At 36.2% G+C, this 20613-nt stretch overlaps 1 pseudogene; it reads right to left on the reverse strand.

The window, feature by feature from the left end:
- Positions 1-808: 808 nt before the first annotated feature.
- Positions 809-20613, reverse strand: part of LOC136393950 (coiled-coil domain-containing protein 66-like) — a 38617-nt pseudogene continuing 18812 nt past the window's right edge.

Raw genomic sequence — 20613 nt, forward strand, 5'->3', positions numbered from 1 at the left:
TGTAAAGGCAATTATATCTTTTAAATTATATCCATGTTGTTTTTATCAATTGCAAATCATGCTTCTGAATTCTGGTGACATTATTACTTCTCTGCCTTGTTTGCTCTGGTTCTTTTATGCAGCTAAGGATCAGATCTGTTTATTGTAGTTAAGCCCTTACTTTAGAAAAGAGGTCAGTACCCCTGACTAAATAAGTATTGCATGTTTTAAAAATTCTTGCAGCATATGTTAAAAATCACTGTTTTTAGACTGAGCTGCAGAACATATGACTTTTTTTTTTTTTTTTTTTTACAGAGACAGAGAGAGTCAGAGAGAGGGATAGATAGGGGCAGACAGACAGGAAGGGAGAGAGATGAGAAGCATCAATCATTAGTTTTTCCTTGGAACACCTTAGTTGTTCGTTGCTTGCTTTCTCATATGTGCCTTGAACGTGGGGCTACAGAGACCAAGTGACTTCTTGCTCTAGCCAGCGACCTTGGGTCCAAGCTGGTGAGCTTTGCTCAAAGCAGATGAGCCCACGCTCAAGCTGGCGACCTCGGGGTCTCGAACCTGGATCCTCCGCATTCCAGTTCAATGCTCTATCCACTGCACCACCGCCTGGTCAGGCGGCCATGTGACTTTTGTTTGTTTCCTCTCTGATCAAGATCCTTATTTTGGTCACTTAGGAAGTAAAGTGTTTTAACTATTTCCACTAATGACATGCTTTTGCTGAGCCTAAATTTCCAAATCTGAGTCCCCAACTAATTTTCATCGCTGATGAAACTAACACAACTCACATTGTGTCCCTGCCGTTTACTTACTCTTACAGCTAATTCTGGCCTCCCTTCTCAGGGTCTGCGGCTTGGGCGTGCGCATGCGTGATGGTTGGGCTTGTGCTCCGTGCTTTCCCTTCCTTATCGCGCCACAGGTCAACCATCCGATGTCTCCTGGTGGTCAACTGCGGAAAAATTCTCGCAGGGGGAGACTTCACGTAGGTAGAGGGTTCATTCTTGACCATAAAATCTGTGGTGGAAAGCCAGTAACACATTATTGACTCCCTTCTGACCGCTTTCATGGAAGATGAAGGAAAGGTAGGGCTTTCAGGCGTTCTGAAAACTGTCCCGCCCCGCCCTCCAGGTACCTGGCTGTGGGGGCGGTTTCGGGCTGGAGGAGGTGGAGGGGCCCCTCGCTCCTTCTCAGCATAGTGTCTTTAGTCCAAGTCAGCTGGGATTTCTCTCCTTGGGCTGCCCCTTTCCTTCCCCCAGTGTCCAGCTAATCTCTGGATATTGCCCTTCTCCAACAATGTTTGAAGAAAGGGGTTCTTTTTTTATTATTATGAACGATTTCACAGAGATATGATAGGTGTAATAAATCATAGTGAAATGACCACCTGTCTACACACACTACACAGCTTTTAATAATAAATATTTCATTCTCTGACAATAGATTTGTCACAAATTTACATACACACAATTAAAAAAGAAATATAATGAAGTAACTGCACTATAAAAGGGAATAGAAAGTGACATCATAAAATGGGTTTCCATCTGTTTGGGGTACATGCATACTCGAGACATCATGAAGCAATTACATTTCTTATCTGCTTACTGTAAATTTGTTGTGTTGTAGGAAGCCTAAGATCAAAAGCCCTTACATGTGGAAAAAGAACTAAGGATGGACCATGTACAGTAAATAAATAATAAATAAATAAAGCCTAAAGTTCTGGTAACTAGTTCTAGATCAGACTTTTTAGTATAAGGAAAAGGAAAGGCAAGAAAACAAACAAGGATAGCAGACCAAGGCAGATGATGCCAATGTGCAGAAATGAGGAAGAACCAGTCTCTCAGGTGATCTGCAGAGCTGGATCTGAAGCTGTAGTGTCAAAATTACTACCTTTGCTATATATAACCCACGGCGCTGCTATCCATGCACTGCAGACCAGAACCCTTTAAGTTCACATGGGTAGCTGGAAATGCTAGAATATACTGAGTGGACAGAATGTGCCAAGTAAAACATTGAATAGTTTCAGGATGATAACTTTATTTAAGCTTCCCTCTTGATAAGATCTGTTACTTTACTGAGCCTTTTAGCATAATCTCTTATAAAACTGTCTTAGTATTATCATGTAAAATACTGTCAGTTTCTATTTGTAAGGGTTTAGTGCAGCAAGACCTTTGGAAGTCCAGTGTCAATAGGGGCACCTAACCGTGAATCTCTGAAATGCCCAGAAGAGGGTTTTACTACCCATGTTAAGAAGTCTGAAGTTGCCTATGTTCCCTTTGCCATCACAGGCCCCTGCATCCCTGCCGATGCTGCCCTGGATTTTGTGCTTGTAATTCCCTTGGTTTTCATTTAGTTTAAATATGCATGCATACATTTCCAAGAATATAATTAGTTTTGGATATTTATGATTTCTTATATGAAATATGCTGCATATTATTTACTCCTTGCTTTATGTCACACATGCTTTTGAGAATCATCCATGTTGATGCATGTAGCTCCAGTTAATTCATTAAGAGTGACAGTCTTCTGTGAATAGAGTATGATATGTATATCTATTCTCCAGTCATTGGGTGTTTCCAGGATTTTTTTTTTGATGTTATGAAAATGTTATTAATGTTCTGTTACATGTCTTCTGATGCCATACTTGAGGGCTTCTCTCGGGTGTGTATTTAAGAATAAAATGCATGGGTTATGGGGTAGGCTCATTTCCTAACTTCAGTAGGTTAGTGCCAAGTGAGTTTTCAAAGTGATTGTACTAATTTACAGTCTCACCAGTTGTTTATATATGTTCCTATTGTTATACATCTTCACTACCACTTGGCATTGTAAGACTTTTATTTTTGATAATATATGGGTGTAAAATAATACTGTGTAATTTAAATTTTTATTTCCCCAAATACTAATGGTATGTCTTTTAAAATGAGTATGAGCTATTTGAGCTTTGCCCTTTTGTGAGATTCCTGTTTATATTTTTTGTTCATTTTTTTCTATTAATTTTTTTTTTTTTTTTTGTATTTTTCCGAAGCTGGAAACGGGGAGAGACAGTCAGACAGACTCCCACATGCGCCCGACCGGGATCCACCCGGCACGCCCACCAGGGGGCGACACTCTGCCCACCAGGGGGCGATGCTCTGCCCCTCCGGGGCATCGCTCTGCTGAGACCAGAGCCACCCCAGCGCCCGGGACAGAGGCCAAGGAGCCATCCCCAGCACCCGGGCCATCCTTGCTCCAATGGAGCCTCGCTGCTGGAGGGGAAGAGAGAGACAGAGAGGAAGGAGAGGGGGAGGAGTGGAGAAGCAGATGGGTGCTTCTCCTGTGTGCCCTGGCCGGGAATCAAACCGGGGACCCCTTGCATGCCAGGCCGATGCTCTACCACTGAGCCAACCAGCCAGGGCAATTTCTTATTGCTTTTGTGTTCTTTTTATGTTCTGCGTATGCATACTTGTTGTTTACCAGTCTTGCAAATATATTCTTCCAGTTTGGGGCTTGTCCTTTTATTTATGTCTTTTGATGGATGAAAATTCCAGTTTATTTAGCTCAAACTCCTTAAAAATGATTGTAATATTTATGTCTTAAGATACAGCTTTCTGCCTGACCAGGCAGTGGTGCAGTGAATAGAGCATCGGACTGGGATGCGGAAGATCCAGTTTCGAAACCCCAAGGTTGCTGGTGTGAGGGCAGGCTCATCCGGCTTGAGTGCGGGCTCACCAGCTTAGGCACAGGGTCATTGACTTGAGCGTGGGATCATAGACATGACCCCATGGTCGTTGGTTTGAGCCCAAGGTTGCTGGCTTGAAGCCCAGGGTCGCTGGCTTGAGGCCCAACATCGCTAGCTTGAGCCCTAGGTCACTTGCTCTGCTAGAGCCCCCCAGTCAAGGCACATATGAGAAAGCAATGAACAACTAAGGAGATTAAGGAGCTGCAATGAACAATTGATGCTTCTCATCTCTCTCCCTTCCTGCCTGTCTGCTGTCCTCTCTGTCTCTCTCTCTTTCTCCGTCACCAAAAAAAAAGATACAGTTTTTTTCTGCAAGGTGATAAATTCTTTCTTTAATTTTTATTAAAGTTTTGAAATTTTGCCTTTCCTATTTACCTTGTGAATCCATCAAGAATTGATTTCTGTGCATGGTAATCAATGTTCCCCTCACCATTTTCTGAATATAATTTTTCTTCTCTGATGTACAATTCATCACTGTCATATTAGGGTATTACACATGCGTTGATCTGTATTTCTGCTTTCTAGTCAACTGGTTTAGCTCTATAACAATGGCACACATTTTAAATATTAAACATTTTTTAAAAGAAAAAGAATACTAAAGCTTTTTATATACTTCTTAATATATTTTAAGCCCCGTCAAATTATCAACATGAGGACTATATGAGTGAATATTGGTTCTTTGATTTTCTGTATGCATTTTATTATATTTATTATTTTAAAATATTTTATTATTGATTTTAGAGAGAGGAGAGAGAGAGAAAGGCATGGGGGGATGAATGGGAAGCATCAACTCATAATTGTTTCTCATATGTGCCTGTACCAGGCAAGCTTGAGGTTTCAAATTTGCGACCTCAGCGTTCCAGGTTGATGCTCTACCAGGGGTCCCCAAACTTTTTACACAGGGGGCCAGTTCACTGTCCCTCAGACTGTTGGAGGGCTGCCACATACAGTGCTCCTCTCACTGACCACCAATGAAAGAGGTGCCCCTTCCGGAAGTGCGGCAGGGGCCAGATAAATGGCCTCAGGGGGCCGCATGCGGCCCACGGGCCATAGTTTGGGGACGCCTGCCACTGCGCCACCATAGGCCAGGATTTTGTATGCATTTCCGAATCCACTTCCCGGGTTCCCTCATAACATGTTTTTATTTATGTAAGTTCTAATTGTCTGCTTTTCATATCTTTCCAATTGTATTTTTAAAAATTTTTTGTATTGATTGATTTTAGAGAGACATGGAGAGGAAGAGACAGAGAGAGAGAAAGAGAGGGAAGCATTCATTTGTTCTTCCTCTGAGTTGTGCATTCACTAGTTGCTTCCTATATATGCCCTGACTGAGAATAAAACCTGCAACCTTGGCCTTTCGGGACAATGTTCTACTAACTAAGCTAACTGGTCAGGGCCTGTTCAGTCATATTTGTTCTTAATTCATACTTAGAATTACTTATTTTATATCTTTATATATATTAACCATATTTTTGTTTTTGGTTGATCCTAAGATATGAAGCCTCTGTAGATCTCATTCTTTGTTTTCACAGATTCATGTTCTTGTTCATTTTTTCCTTACTATGGGTTGTATAGATCCAAAATGGGCCACAACCTTGTCACAGCACAAAGTTGGGGAAATAAGACATTGCACCAATTCTCTGCCTCTTTTCAGTTCCTGGGCTAGGATTTATGGTGTGTTTTCTAGGTTTTGTTTTGTATAGTTGGTCATTTGTTCAAATTTCTATATGCTAATATCACTTCAAAATTATATACTATTAGATAATTGTTGTTTTTTCTCTTCTTTGTTAACAGACAGTATAGACTAGTGGTTAAGGCAATAAGCTGTTATTATACTGTGTGAATTTCTATCTGGACTTTACCAATTACTAGCTCTGCAAAGTAAAATGTACCTATGTGAACCTCAGTTTCTCACATTATGTAAATGTAAATATGGTTCAGTGGTATATTAAGCTATGGATAGCATTGAATGAGGCAATGCATGTAAGGAGTTCAACAACTGAATAAATATTGGTTATCATTAGCTCTGTTGTTCCTCTTCTAAGCCCCAAGCACTGAGTCTTTGACATAATTGCTATTAATCAGGGTGTAGATTGATTGACACATGGTGAATGTCTTGAAGTACTGGTACCTGTAACCAACTTCAGAAAGTAAAGATGAAGTATTGATGGGAGAAAGGTACAAAAGAGGGCCAACTGTAGACATCTCAGATGTACACTTGGGTTAGATAGCTGCCTGAGGGCTGCCCTGCACACCTGAGGATGCTCTTCTGCATTTCCAGGAGTTCTGAGGTATCAGGGCAGTGGGAATGTAGCAGGGAGGAGAATCATTAGGTCCTTTAGAAACTACATGTATTGTTATGGTAATTTCTACTGAGTTTACTCTTCAGTTTCATTTTAAAAAGCCAAACATCATGACCATCTTTTCCTCCCTTTATTTCTAAAGAAATACACTTGGTGGAAGCACTTCCAGTGATAGGTCCAGATAGAAGTATTTTGAAAATGTGAGCACAAAGATAAACAAACTCTACTCTTAGTTTACTTTATTTAGATGCCTGAGAGCCAAAGTGTATTAATTTAATGTGATGAGAAAAGTCCATTCTTTTTCTTAGCCTAAATTTAAACATTTTAGATGAAGAGTTAAACTTGAAAATGTAGTTTAAAGACATTTTTGTTTTGAAGATTATCTTTTCCCTATTTCTTTTGTTTCTTCAGGAGCTACTTGGCTTGTCACTACTCATTTCCCCCAGGGTTTGAAACTATAGGTCCTCACTAAAGGGGAAAGGATTTTGCAGTTCCCACTTGCTTTCAGCACTCAGTTCAAGTCGTAATTTTGGGGGGGATTATCATAGACTACCACTGTTAGAATATTCATTAACACATTCCAGACCTCTCAGTATAAAATTATTCTGAATCTACTAATTAGTCAAGGTGAGACATTTAGCACATTAAATTACTTTTACTTAGTTTTATTACTATTAATAGCTCAGCTGATTATAGCTGAACATTTTTTAAATCCTTTTAAAAAATATATGTCTGAAGTTCCTAAATTATCTACTTACATTTTCTGACTTTGTACTTCATTTTTTCTTCTTTTTCTGTTCCTAGAGGTGTAAAGGTAGGTTGTTTATTTGAGATTTTTCTTCTTATTAGAGGTTTAAATATCTAATATTTAAGCTAACTGTTCTAGTTTGCATTTAACTTATGCAAAGAGACTTGGAAAATAAACATTTTCTAATGATGTTTTGTTTGTGGAAACAGCACTAGAGAAGGCAAATTTCGGAATAATAAATTGCCCAAATAGTGTGTACAAGGTTGGATTGTGCTAATATATTTCTATCTTCCGTTAAAGGGCAAGCCCTTTTTCTACTGAGTGAATGACTTTGAGATTTATGCATGAATCAGGGTTTATATTTCAAGGGATCTGAAACCTAGTAATGAAGAGGTGACATCCTGGAATTCTATTCTCTTTTAAAAGCTATTTTTAATTTGAAGGAAGACAGAAATGACTTTTAAATTTAAGAGTACTATCTTTTAAATGATTCTTAAACTATATTTATTAATAATCACAGGAGAACTTACCATTCCTTAAAATACATTGTTTTTGTTAAATGATGACTAAATGTAATTAAATATTTGCATTTTGGGCTAATCACAAGATTAAGAAAAAAGTTATTGAGAAAATAGACTGGCAATAAGAAACAAACTTATTATGGTGATTTTATGATGTGTATCAGTCACAGTGTATTTCAGTGACCTCTCTGAGGTGTTGCCTACAATATTTATTTCATACTTAGATAGGAATTTTACCACAATTGATCCTGTTTATCCACTGTCATTCATGACCCTCACTCATCTTTCCTGCAGCCTGCCTAGGGGCTTCCTATACAAAGAGAATGCCATTATAATTATTTTCCTCAGGTACCCCGATGTTAAAATGTAATCTGTTTTAACGATAACAATAATCTATGTTGAGCAGATAAAATATATTATGCTCACTTTGTTAAAGATGGCGCTACCCACATGGAGGCTCATCACCCAGGTGATATTAATGTGTGTTGAGGCTGGGCTGTGGGCAGGTAGGATCCTTATAGCCGGGGGCTTGGTTTTAGGACTAAGCCTTCCCCACCCTTTTTGATGCGGGGTGGTGCACTCTCATGAGGAATCCCATTATGCCTCAGATGAGTGACTTTGTATCAGAGACTTCCTTGTTTGTATATTAGATTAAAGGTTTTGATTTCTATACTGTAAAGTGGGACAGACTGGGAGCTTGCTCTCTTGATTCCTGAGATTAGCATTAGAGGACACATGGAGGAGGCCAGGAGAAGCAGCCAAGATGGCGGAGTATTGAAGGAGAAGCCAGTTTGTGGAGAGTTTGTGCAGAGAGAAGGAGATGGGGAACAGAGGTGAATAAGGCTGGTGAGCTAGAAACCTTTGATTCTAGGAAACAAAGTCAGTAGCTTTGTGAGCACTGAATAAGTGGGTTTTGGAACCCAGTGTATGTTTTTACTTGCCCGCCGAGTGCAAGCTAGGATTAAAGGTAATGGCCCACCAGTTCTTGGCTCTATTTTTTCATTACCATCTGTCCGAATCTAATGCAAACCTGCATGGGCCAGGCAGCTGTGATGGTGGCCGCAGCAACTGGCTTTACAATCTACAATTAAGAAATACATTTTATTTTCCCAAAAGTGAACACACGTTTATGTGTACTTATTTACCAAAACTGAAATACAGTGTGAAAAAAATAATGCACACTTTTACTATTTAAAACTTTCTAGATATTTCTATTTTGTTTTACTAAAAAATACTAGTTAGGATACACTAAATTAATTTAAAGATCCAGAGTTTGAAAAATGCTATTCTAAAAGATGTACTACATAGAAAAAATATATACATTTAAGTACTAATTTAAAAAAAAATACTTTTTTATTTTGTACTTATAGTTGTCATACAATATTATGTTATTTCAGTTGCACAACATAGTAATTAGACATTTATATATTATGATTGCCTCAATAAATCTAGTACTCATCTGATACCATATGTAGTTATTACAATATTATTGACTATATTCCCTATGACTTTACATCCCCATGACTATGTTTAACAACCAATTTGTTTTAAGTACTAATTTATTTCCCTTCTCATAATTAACTATAAATTATATTATTGCCAGTCAGACCAGTATTACCACACTAAGATGATAAAACTCATTCCAAAACAAAGAAAGCTTTAATTTTTATTTCTGTTATACTCTGTAGAACAAAATCACCTATTGACCCAATACTCTCTCTCTAGACTTCAGGTTTGAACTACCTTTCTCTAGGTTGTGAGTGAAGTACCTCATACTTAAGAAATATATATTTATTTACCCATTATTTATAGTTTGTTTATTGCTTTGTAAGGCTTATGTGAAAGTTTCTGACATTCAACTACAGGTTACACAGGGAGAAAAAGAAGTCTACAGAGGAAAAATTAGAAAGAAAAAAAATAAACTCCTTACACTTAAATTGTATATATCATTTTTCTTGGTTATAACAAAGAAGAAAATGTTAATCCATCTCTTGTGTGTTTCTGAAAGAGAATTGCTGATGATTTGACAATGCTTTAGTGGTCATTACCAGCCAGTCAGACTCACTTATTGGTTGTTTCATTCAAGTTTTGCTCTTAGATGAGATGAAATTGACTCTTGGGATTAGAGGTTCTTCTCACAGTTGGGTCAGAAGGTTGGAGAAAAGAGCAAAAGGCCACCATACAACTTCCCATCTTGTGGTTCATCCAAGTGTTCTTAGAATTAAGGCACAGAGATTTATTTCCTTTTTGTTTTAACGTTTTCAACAAAATAGAAAAAGTGGATTTGCCTAAGAAATGAAAAGATTAAAACCAAGGTTGTACTGTGTAGGTTCACTCAGCATCATGGCTTCTGTACCATTTTGGATGAAAATCAATGGAAAAGGGGCACCCCTGCCTTGTTCCTGATCTTAAGGGGATTGCTTTTAATTTTTGCCCATTGAGTATGATGTTGGCTGTGGATTTGTCATAGATGGCTTTTATCATGTTGAGGTATGTTCCCTGTAGTCCTACTTTGCTGAGAGTTTTGATCATGAATGGGTACTGGATTTTATCAAATGCTTTTTCTGCATCTATTGAAATTATCATGTGGTTTTTCTCCTTCCTTTTGTTTATGTGATGAATCACATTGATTGATTTGCGAATATTGTACCAGCCTTGCCTCCTCAGAATAAATTTCACTTGATCATGGTGTATGATTTTTTCCATATATTGTTGGATCCAGTTTGCTAATATTTTGTTGAGGATTTTAGCATCTATATTCATCAGGGATATTGGCCTATAATTTTCTTTCTTTGTGTTGTCTTTGCCCTGTATTGGAATAAGAATTATGCTCGCCTCATAAAAGGAGCTTGGAAGTCTTCCTTCCTCTTGAATTTTTTGAAATAGCTTGAGAAGGATAGGAGTTGGTTCTTCTTTGAATATTTGGTAGAATTCACTTGTGAAGCCATCAGGCCCAGGACTTTTCTTTGTTGGGAGTTTTTTGATAATTGTTTTGATCTCATTTGTTGTAATCGGTTTGTTTAGGTTTTCTGTTCTTCCAGATTGATTTTTGGAAGATTGTATGTTTCAAGGAATTTGTCCATTTCATCTAGGTTGTCTAGTGTTTTGGCATACAGTTCTTCATAGTATTTTCTAACAATATTTTGTATTTCTGTTGTGTCAGTTGTTATTTCTCCACTCTCATTTCTAATATTATTTGTTTGAGTCCTCTCTCTTTTTTTCTTGGTGAGTATGGAAATAAAAATAATGAAAATGTTTAAACTTAGTAGGATAGCTTGCAAATTATGGGCAGTATTTAACTAGGAACCATGATACCAGGATTTTTATAGGATATTTATACAAGGTTTTCTGTTGTTTTTTAAATTTTTTCTTCAAATGTACCATTTAAGGTTGACATAATTTATATTGATACTCTCATTCTATTAGCTTGAGCCTATGGAATAATTACATCATGCAATGTATGAAATACAGGAAATTTTCCTTCCACTATAATGATAGTTTCAGAATTAACTCTAAATTTATACATTTTGGAGAAAATAAGAGGTTTCAATGTTATAATTTTCTAAAGCTTGCCATAAAATGAAGTGTCCTTTCTTATATATGAGAAAACATGAAAAAAAATACACTAATCTCTTGAGGCATTGCAGATTTGTTTACTGATTGAAATAAATAGCATAAAGCCCAGTCACTTTACCTGGAAACTTCTATCACAGACCCCTCATGTGAATCTGTCAGCACTCTATAATGTGTGTGACATGGCTCAGTCTTGACACCACAGATCTGTTTCAGTCGTAAATCCAGGTAATTCCACAATACTGCCACTCATCATCATCAGTTTAGTGGTACTTCTATCTGTTGTTCTCGCCCATATTTCTGTTGCAGTAATATAATGTTATAGCAATTTAATATATAGAAATATAAAACAATATATAAAAGTAATTAAGATATAATATTAAAATCAAGGAAATTAAATAAAGTTGTGCCATCTGGATAGGAATTAATATAGCATGTACCAATATGATAAACATACTCTGACTTTTGAGCAGGGCCAAGTTAGTGTGTGTGTGAAGTTATAGGTAGATAATAAGTGGCTTGATGTCATAACTTTGTAAGTTAACATAAACAAGAAGCTTCCCTAAGAACATCTTAAAAGTGGCTTGATGTAACATTACAGTAGATTAACATAAAAAGGGCTCCCTGCTAGGAACTCCCAAAAAGGTGGCTTGAGGTGATAATTCTGTAAATTGACACCTGTTAGAAGGTGGTTTGAGGTGATAATCCTGTAGATTGACATCTGTTAGAAGGCTTGGCCAGAAAAGCTACTAAAGCTGAGGGGCCCCATGCTGCAGTAGTTGCCCAGACTCCAACATGAATGTGGACCATCTCCATGCCCCTCTGATCAAAGAGAGCTGAGAGGAGCATGCTGACAGGGACCCGCTGTACCCAGGCACACCGAAGGATTTGTAAGTAATAAACTGCCTGTGTGATTCTTGTAACTAACTTGTGTATTGGTCATGTCTTTCCTCTGGTGGCAGTTGGTGTCGGCACTGATAAGTAGAATCCTCATAGCCACCTCAAGAGTAGTCCGGAAGAGGCTGCCAGCCCTGCTGTTAAGCAGGAGTGTTCCACAGTGTGGGGAAGTTGAATAGGGGACACCTGATTGATGTAGAGCTCGAGCTCTACTGGGACAATTTCCAACCTTGCTTAACTTTAATTCTCACTACTTACTTACTTCTAGGACCCTCTTTCCACATTAAAGTACTGTAGTTGCTAAACTTTTTGACACTACTATTTTTACTTTTGTTTTTCTAGCTACCCCTGCCTCTCCTTGTGACTATAAATGCCCCCTGGAACTCTCCAGCTGGAAGTATTTATTCTCTCAGTACACCATCTATGGTAGTTTGGTGCCCTCCTCACCCCTCCCAAATGTCCAAATTATAATACCCAGCACCTGAGAATATGTTACATTAACTGGTAAAAAGAAATTTTGAAGATGTATTAAGTTCTAGAACTTGAGCTGGGGAGACTATTGTCAGTTATGTGGGTGGGCCTAACATCATGACAAGGATCCTAATAAGGGAAGTTAAGAATCAGGGAGAAAGAAATTATAAGGAAGGAGGCAGAGCTCAGAGACAAGAGAAGATGCTATGCTTCTGGCTTTGAAGATGGAAGAAAGAGCTATGAGTGAAAAAATGTAGGTGGCCTCTGTAGATTTGAACAAGCATGGGAGCAGATCCTTCCCTCAATCCCTTGATTGCAGTCCTGTGAAACTGACATCTTTGATTTCAGCCCAGTGAAACTGTTTCAAACTTCTGACTGCAAGAATTGTAAGATGAGTTAAACCACTAAGTTTCTATAATTTGTTATACCATAAATAGGAAAGTAAAACACCATTAATCATAAACTTTTGTGGCAAAAAGCTTCCCTAAGAGGTTTATGCCATCTATTCATAATCCTTAAAATACCAATTACTTGTCACTTGGCTCTTCTCATCTTTTGCTCTCCATTATGCTAGAGGTCCACCACCTTTGTTGTGCTCTGGATTTTATATCCAAGAACTATTGCACTTCTCTCTCACCTTACTTCATTATTCACCCTGGAACCCGTGGAACCCTGAACTTCTCTTAGTTCCCTTGGATCTTCTTTCTGCTACATGTGTCTTGTCCTTGGCCTACAAGTAATTTCATTGTCTTTTATATCTGAGCTGTTGAGAATTGATCAAATAAATTCCTCAAATATATAGACTAAATACAAATTTATTGTCTCTACAGTTAACCGGTCCTTAAAACTGGTCTTGATTTATGTGGCCACAAACTGGTCTGTCTCTTATTAATCAGTAATGACTAGTAAACCTTCACAACTCTTTTCAAGCCTCTCCAAAAACTTTACCCTTCTCACTATGGTAGATGACCTTAACTTTTACTTTACAGATAAAATTAAGGTGAACAAATGAATTATCTCCACACAGGGCTGCCTGTCGAGTACATAGGGCCCAGAGAAAATAATTTCTTGCAGATCTGTATTTGTAGAATTTTATTTTGAAAAATGTACTACTAAATTAATGGAGTCGTATGAGGTTTAGTGATTATTGATGAAGATTTGGAATAGGGGTGGAGAAGAGGCATCTGTGTATTTGCTTATTATGAATCATTGCATGAGAAGATTGTTCATGGTATCTGGCAATATCTCTTCCTGTTCAGGTCCAGGAACCATGACTTTATATTCTTTATTATTGATGAGCCATTTCTGGTTAATTTCATATCTCCCACCATTAGTAACAGATAGCAGTACAGAGTTGATATTAAAACACTAGATATTTTCTTTTCTAGTTCCCAGATATCATTTATTTTTGCTAGTCACATCATAATCATGATGCTGCATTATTCATTGTGCCACCCATGATTACTAGTTTACAATGACTCCCTTGAAGGTTGTTATTGTGCTTTATTGATGATGACCACAAATCCAAGTCTTATCATAATTAGTTTTCTGAATATGTTAAATCTACTGTTCAGAATCTTAAAAATAGAACAAGACCTTTTTAAGCCTGTCTTTTCTTGAACTCTTCAGGTTATATTCACTCTATTCCAAGAATGTGATCTCTTTCAGTGTTGCCCTGTTCTCCATGTATCACCACAAGTGAGAAGGGTAAGTTAGTGACCCTTGAGTAAATCAAGCATAAAAGTCCATTTTGTGCAGGGACTATTCCTCTTCTAGTACAACTTTAGACCAACTAAGAGAACACAATGTACCCATTGATGTTATGAGTTATGGTCATAAAAGCTGTTAGAGAAGGTAGGTCAAAAACTTTCTCCTTGATTGGTCAGTTAACTAGAGAATTTACCCATGTAACTGTCACTAAAATTAAGATACAGAATATTTCCAACATCCCTCTAATTTCCCTTTTGCCCTGATAGTATATTGCCATCCCCTCCAAGCCCAGGCAACCTTTTGCCACCATATATTTGTTTTGTCTGTCCTAGAACTTCAAGTAAGTAGAATCCTACAGTATATGCTTTTGTGTCTTGAGTCTTTTGCTTATAATAATGGTTTGAAAATTTATGTTTTTTACTTATTAATAACTGATGTTTAATTGTTGAGTAGTATTCTATTGAATGAATATGCCAAAATTTATTTATTTGCCTGTTGATAACTAGGAGTTAGATTGCTATATTATATGATAAATATGCAATATGTTTAATTTTTATGGAAGTGCTAACCTGTTTTCCAAAATGTAAAACAGAGGGGTTTTATACTTCCATCAGCAATATATGGAACTCTGGCTATTAATCATGTTCACTGACACTTGTTTTTATCAACTTAAAAAAATTTTTAGTCATCCTAGGGTGCATGCATTACCTTATTATTGTAGTTTTATTTTTTTATTTTCATAATGATTAGTGATGCTGAGCATTATTTTCATTATTAGTTATTTCTGCATCTTATTTTGAGAAATATTTCTTAAAATCATTTTGGCAATTTAGAAAATTGAGTGGCTTGTCTTCTAATTACTGAGTTGTGAAAATTCTTTCTAGATATTAGTTCTTTATCAGGACTAATATATGCATTATAAATATTTTTTATCCCAGTTTGTGGTTTGCCTTTTAATATTCTAAATGATATTTTTCCAAAAGCAGATGTTTTTATTTGGATTAAGTCCATTTTATCAGTTTTTTACTTTTATGTTTAAAGCTTTCTATATTCTAAGAAATCTTTGCCTAATTAAGGTAGTCAAGATTTTATCTTATGTTTTCTCCAGGAGTTTTTAGTTTTAGATGTATGATCTATTTTGAGTAATTTTTTTCTGTGTCTTGAGAGTGAAGGCTTGGGTTTATTTTTCTAATGAATATCTAATTGTCCCTATTACCATTTGTTAAAGAGTTTGTCTGTGCCTACTAATTTACCTTGTTACCTTTGTTGAAAATTTATTGATTATTTATGTGTGAATTTATTTCTGAACTGTTTATTATTTTTTATTCATCTCTGTCTTTATCCCAATACCATATTGTCTTAATTACTATAGCTTTCTTGTAAACCTTCAAATCATATAGTGTCATTTCTCCAACATTTTTCTTTTTACTTTTAATAGTTTTGACTATTCAAGTTTTTTTTTTTTTTTTTTTTTGCATTTCCATGTAAATTCTAGATCTAGTTTGTCAATTTCTATAAGAAAAAACCTGTTGGGATTTTGTTTGAGATTGCATCAAATCTGTAGACTAATTTGGAGTAAATTGACATCTTAACAATATTGAGTTTTCCAATCCATGGGGTGATAATATTGGTTCGTTTATTCAGGTCTGCTTGAATTTTTCTTAACATTTAGTAATTTACAACATTCAGGTTTTGTACATATTTTGTTAAAAATTAGTAGATGTTTTATATTGTGCAACTTGTCAAACCTACTTATTAATTAGGATATTTTTCAGACTTTATGGGATTTTTTTACATATGAGATCATGTTTGCTGCAATTAAAAAATGTTTTTCTCTATATGTTTCAATCTGTATGCCTTTTTTGCCTTTTCTTGCCTTACTATGCCAAATAGAATCTCAAACCCAATGTTAAATAGAAGGATTGAAGCAGACATCCGTGTCTATTTCCCATTCTTAGAGGAACATGTTTATGTTTTAACCATAAAGTGTGAGGCTCACTGTAATATTTTCATGGGTGCTGTATTAGTTTCCTAGAATTGCTGGAAAAAATTACCACAAATTAGGTGCTTTAAAAAACAGGAATTTATCCTCTCAAAAGTTGGAGGCTAGAATTCTGGTTAGTGTGTTGACAGGGTCCTCGTTTCTTCAGAAGCTCTAGGAGAAGGGTCTTCCTCACCTCTGCTTTGCTTTTGGTAATTGGAACACTTTGAAATTCCTTGGCTTATATTGCTGCATTACTCTAATTTTTACCTCTGTCTTCACATAACCATTATTTCTGAGGGAGTGACTTTACATCAACTTTTCTGTGTCTTCACATGGTTTTCGTGGGATTTAGGCTAATTTTTAATGGAAATTTATTATGGAAATTATGAAAATTTCAAAGATACAATAAAGTATAGTGATTTATATAGTAAATTTTCATGTACCCATAACCCCGCTTCTACAATGATCATAATTCTGGCTCACTTTAGTTTTAAATCCATTATTAACTGAGTGACCCTGCAATTGAGATGAAAATTAAGCTATAGTCTATAGCAGGGGTCCCCAAACTATAGCCCACAGGCTGCATGCGGTCCCCTGAGGCCATTTATGTGGCCACCGCTGCACTTCCGGAAGGGGCATCTCTTTCATTGGTGGTTAGTGAGATGAGTACTGTATATGGCAGCATCGCAAAGTGCTGTGTCGTTCACATACAGTACTACTTCTGGTGACACGGGGCACGCACGTCAGGGCTCCGGAAGCTTGTCATATCACTTGTTACGGCTAGCACTGACAAATATAAAACCGAACATTGACCATCTCATTAGCCAAAAGCAGGCTCATAGTTCTCATTGAAATACTGGTCAGATTGTTGATTTAAATTTACTTGTTCTTTATTTTAAATATTGTATTTGTTCCCGTTTTGTTTTTTTAATTAAAATAAGATATGTGCAGTGTGCATAGGGATTTGTTCATAGTTTTTTTTATAGTCTGGCCCTCCAACAGTCTGAGGGACAGTGAACTGGCCCCCTGTGTAAAAAGTTTGGGTGCCCCTGATCTATAGGGTGGACATAAAATATATAGAAACAAGTGTAAATTTGGACCTGGGTATGGTTATATGTTTAATAATGTCTTAGTTGCATATATGGAATTCCATTTGACATGGTTTAGCTTTAATACTATTGTGTCAACAGTTCAGTTTTAAAGTTTCCTACTTTCCTTAAATATGAAAATCCACACAGTTCAACCAAGTTTTATAATGGGATGAAAAGTGACTTTGGTTTCTATTTAAGAATAGTGCTATTTTCATCCTCACCTTCCTTACCTCTTATACTCTTCACACCTTCACTCATCCTTTCCTTTGGACATTTTTCTAGGGGTATATTTTTCAGACCACTCAACTCTGAAGAACAGAACACACAAGAGATTTCTGAAATATTCATGGGAATGGGGCTTCAGAACAGTAGAGTGAGTTTCCCACTGCTGTTCTTTCAAATTATTTGTGTCTTTATAAAGTGAATAGCAAGGACGAAATGTATTATAAAAGTGAAAGAGAGCCATGGGTTATTATTTACTAAGACTAATTCTCAAATGTCTGTAAAAGGGTTGGTTTTCTTTGTTGCCATATTGAAGACTATTTCCAGTGAAGAAAGTCAAATTAAAATTCATGTTCTTTTAGAATGAGGAGTTTGGCACCTAATAGAATAGACAGAGAACACTGTATCTTTGTGATGCCCTTTGAATGAGGTTTTCATGTGTTTTTAAACATACAGTTAGTAAGTATGTAGTACCAGAAATGTAAATAAAATGTTTGAAAATTTAAATATGTAGGATCTTAGTTTTCTTATCTAGGAGATAAAAAGAATGTTTATTTCTTCCAAAAAAAAATGAAAAAAACCCATAAAAAATAAACACTAATCTAATAGATATTAGTTATCATTCATTATATCTATTACTGAAGAAATACACAAAGAAATATTGTTCTCACTTTTCTTATAGCTAGATTGTTTCCATTAAATGATAACAGCAACCACACTCCCACACAAACATAAATTATGTGAGCAATATAGGTCAGCACCCAGTAATACAATAAACAATGTGGGGTAATAAATAGATTTAGTTTTAAGTAATTAAATCTTTTTAGAATACTTGAATATTAGAGTGAACCATTTTGGGTTTTCTAGATAAAGGGTGAAGGGGACAGAGTGATGAATATGTAGTTAATGATGTATTTCCCTTAGATCTGTGCAATGCCCAGAAGAATGGTGGTCATCAAAAGTGTTAAATTGCAGTTCATTGCAGTTGGTTTGAATGCAGAGTGAGCATAGAAATATACATGGATAACTATGTTTCTTGTTAACCTTCCTGAGTTGCTTTGTTTGATAATATTCAGTTCACATAGAGAAGCCTGTCTTTTGAAAGGTTCTTCAGCACTATCTATTTATATACATATATATTTTTCAATTATTTTTATTTCCTGCTGAACCTTGCTGCAGAAGTTGATATTTTGGGCTATCTATCCAGTGATTCACACACAAATTTTGTTTTGTCTACACTGGTTCAGTGACTGTTGACATCCTAGCAGTCATTATTCTGGCCTGCATTTATATTGAACGACTGTTGATGCCTGCCCCCTTACATCTGCACTAAAGCAAAAATGTTTGCACAATCATTTTAACAACCACATTACAGATCATAAAGATAGACTACAAATATTAAGGCAATAATTTTTCTAGAGTAGCAAAGGATTTAAATTTTATATTGTTGCTAGGCAAAGGAAAGATAGAGATGAAACTGGAGGTGAAAACTAGATGTTTAGTAAAGCCATTTTAAAGAGCATCTCTGAACATTAGATATGATTATTTTACATTCAGCACATTTTGTTTCAGCTTATAGTTTGTCATGTCTTGTTGCAATATTTATATTCTGGGTTGCAGGTTAATTAAATGAAAATGTAGTTCTTTGTGAAGTCTTTAGTGAAAACAAAAGTGCTCTTTTTAAATGACATCAAAACAAGAAAATACCCTACATTTTAATATCACATAAAAAAGCATATCCATGCTTTATCTATAACTTTATAATAAGTGTATTGTTTTTCTGCACTCTCTTTTTTACTAAAATAGGTTTAGTCTATTTTTCCTAGATGCTTTAACAGTGTAATTGTTATTTAAATAAACTGAACTTTTTGAATCAAGAATTCATATTTTCTTTTGATTCTTAGCCTTTCTTGCCCAATGAAGCAAGGATGCTATCTTTGCCTTTTACCCTTACTCCTACTTCATCTCTTCTTCATCATTAGCAAGTTCTTTAAAAATAATCTGTTAATAGAAGTTTACTATGTAAGCTATCTCTTATAACCACTCTAATTCAGGTTTGCTTTATTTTATGGCTGTATTGAATAACCAATAGAGTAAATCTATGCATGTTCATTTTGTGTAATAATATCTATTACTTGGTGCATATATGCCACCTCTCAGGTATTCCTAGCATTTTAACCAAATATTACCATTGGCAGGTTCTTAAGTAATAATGACAAGAATTTACATAACATTATAAAGAAAGGTTTTTTTAACTTATTTTTATTGGTTTTAGTGCAGTGACATTGATAAATCAGGGTACATATGTTCTGAGAAAACATCTCCAGATTATTTTGACATTTGATTATGCTGCATACCCCTCACCCAAAGTCAAATTGTCTTCCATCACCTTCTATCTGGTTTTCTTTATGCCCCTCTACCCTCCCCCTACCCCCTCCCTCTCCTTCTTTGCCCCATCCTCACCCCTCCACCATACCTCCTGTTACCATCACATTCTTGTCCATGTCTCTGAGTCTCATTTTTATGTCCCATCTATGTATGGGTTCATATAGTTCTTAGTTTTTTTCTGATTTACTTATTTCACTCAGTATAATGTTATCAAGGTCCATCCATGTTATTGTAAATGATCCGATGTCATCATTTCTTATGGCTGAGTAGGATTCCATAGTATATATATGTACCAAAGCTTTTTAATCCACTCGTCCTCTGACGGACTTTTGGGCTGTTTCCAGATCTTCCCTATTGTGAAAAGTGCTGCTATAAACATGGGGGTGCATTTCTCCTTCTGGAACCGTTCCATGGTGTTGTTGGGGTATATTCCTAAAAGTGGGATAGCTGGGTTAAAAGGCAGTTCAATTTTCAAGTTTTTGAGGAATCTCCATACTGTTTTCCACAGAGGCTGCACCAGTCTATATTCCCACCAGCAGTGCAGCAGTGCAGCAGTGCAGGAGGGTTCCCTTTTCTACACATCCTCACCAGCACTTATTCTGTGTTGTTTTGTTGATGAGCGCCATTCTGACCAGTGTGAGGTGATATCCCATTGTGGTTTTAATTTGCATTTCTCTAATAATTAGTGATGTTGAGCATTTTTTTCGTCTGCCTATTGGCCATCTGTATGTCCTTTTTGGAGAAGTGTCTATTCATTTCTTTTGCCCATTTTTTGATAGGATTGTTTGTCTTCCTGGTGTTGAGTTTTACAAGTTCTTTATAAATTTTGGTTATTAACCCCTTATCAGACGTATTGTCAAATATGTTCTCCCATTGTGTAGTTTGCCTTTTTATTCTGTTCTTATTGTCTTTGGCTGTGCAAAAGCTTTTTAGTTTGATATAGTCCCATTTGTTTATCCTGTCTTTTATTTCCCTTGCCCATGGAGATAAATCAGCAAATATATC

This window comes from Saccopteryx leptura, chromosome 2 (genome assembly GCF_036850995.1).
Source record: "Saccopteryx leptura isolate mSacLep1 chromosome 2, mSacLep1_pri_phased_curated, whole genome shotgun sequence".
Lineage (NCBI taxonomy): Eukaryota > Metazoa > Chordata > Mammalia > Chiroptera > Emballonuridae > Saccopteryx > Saccopteryx leptura.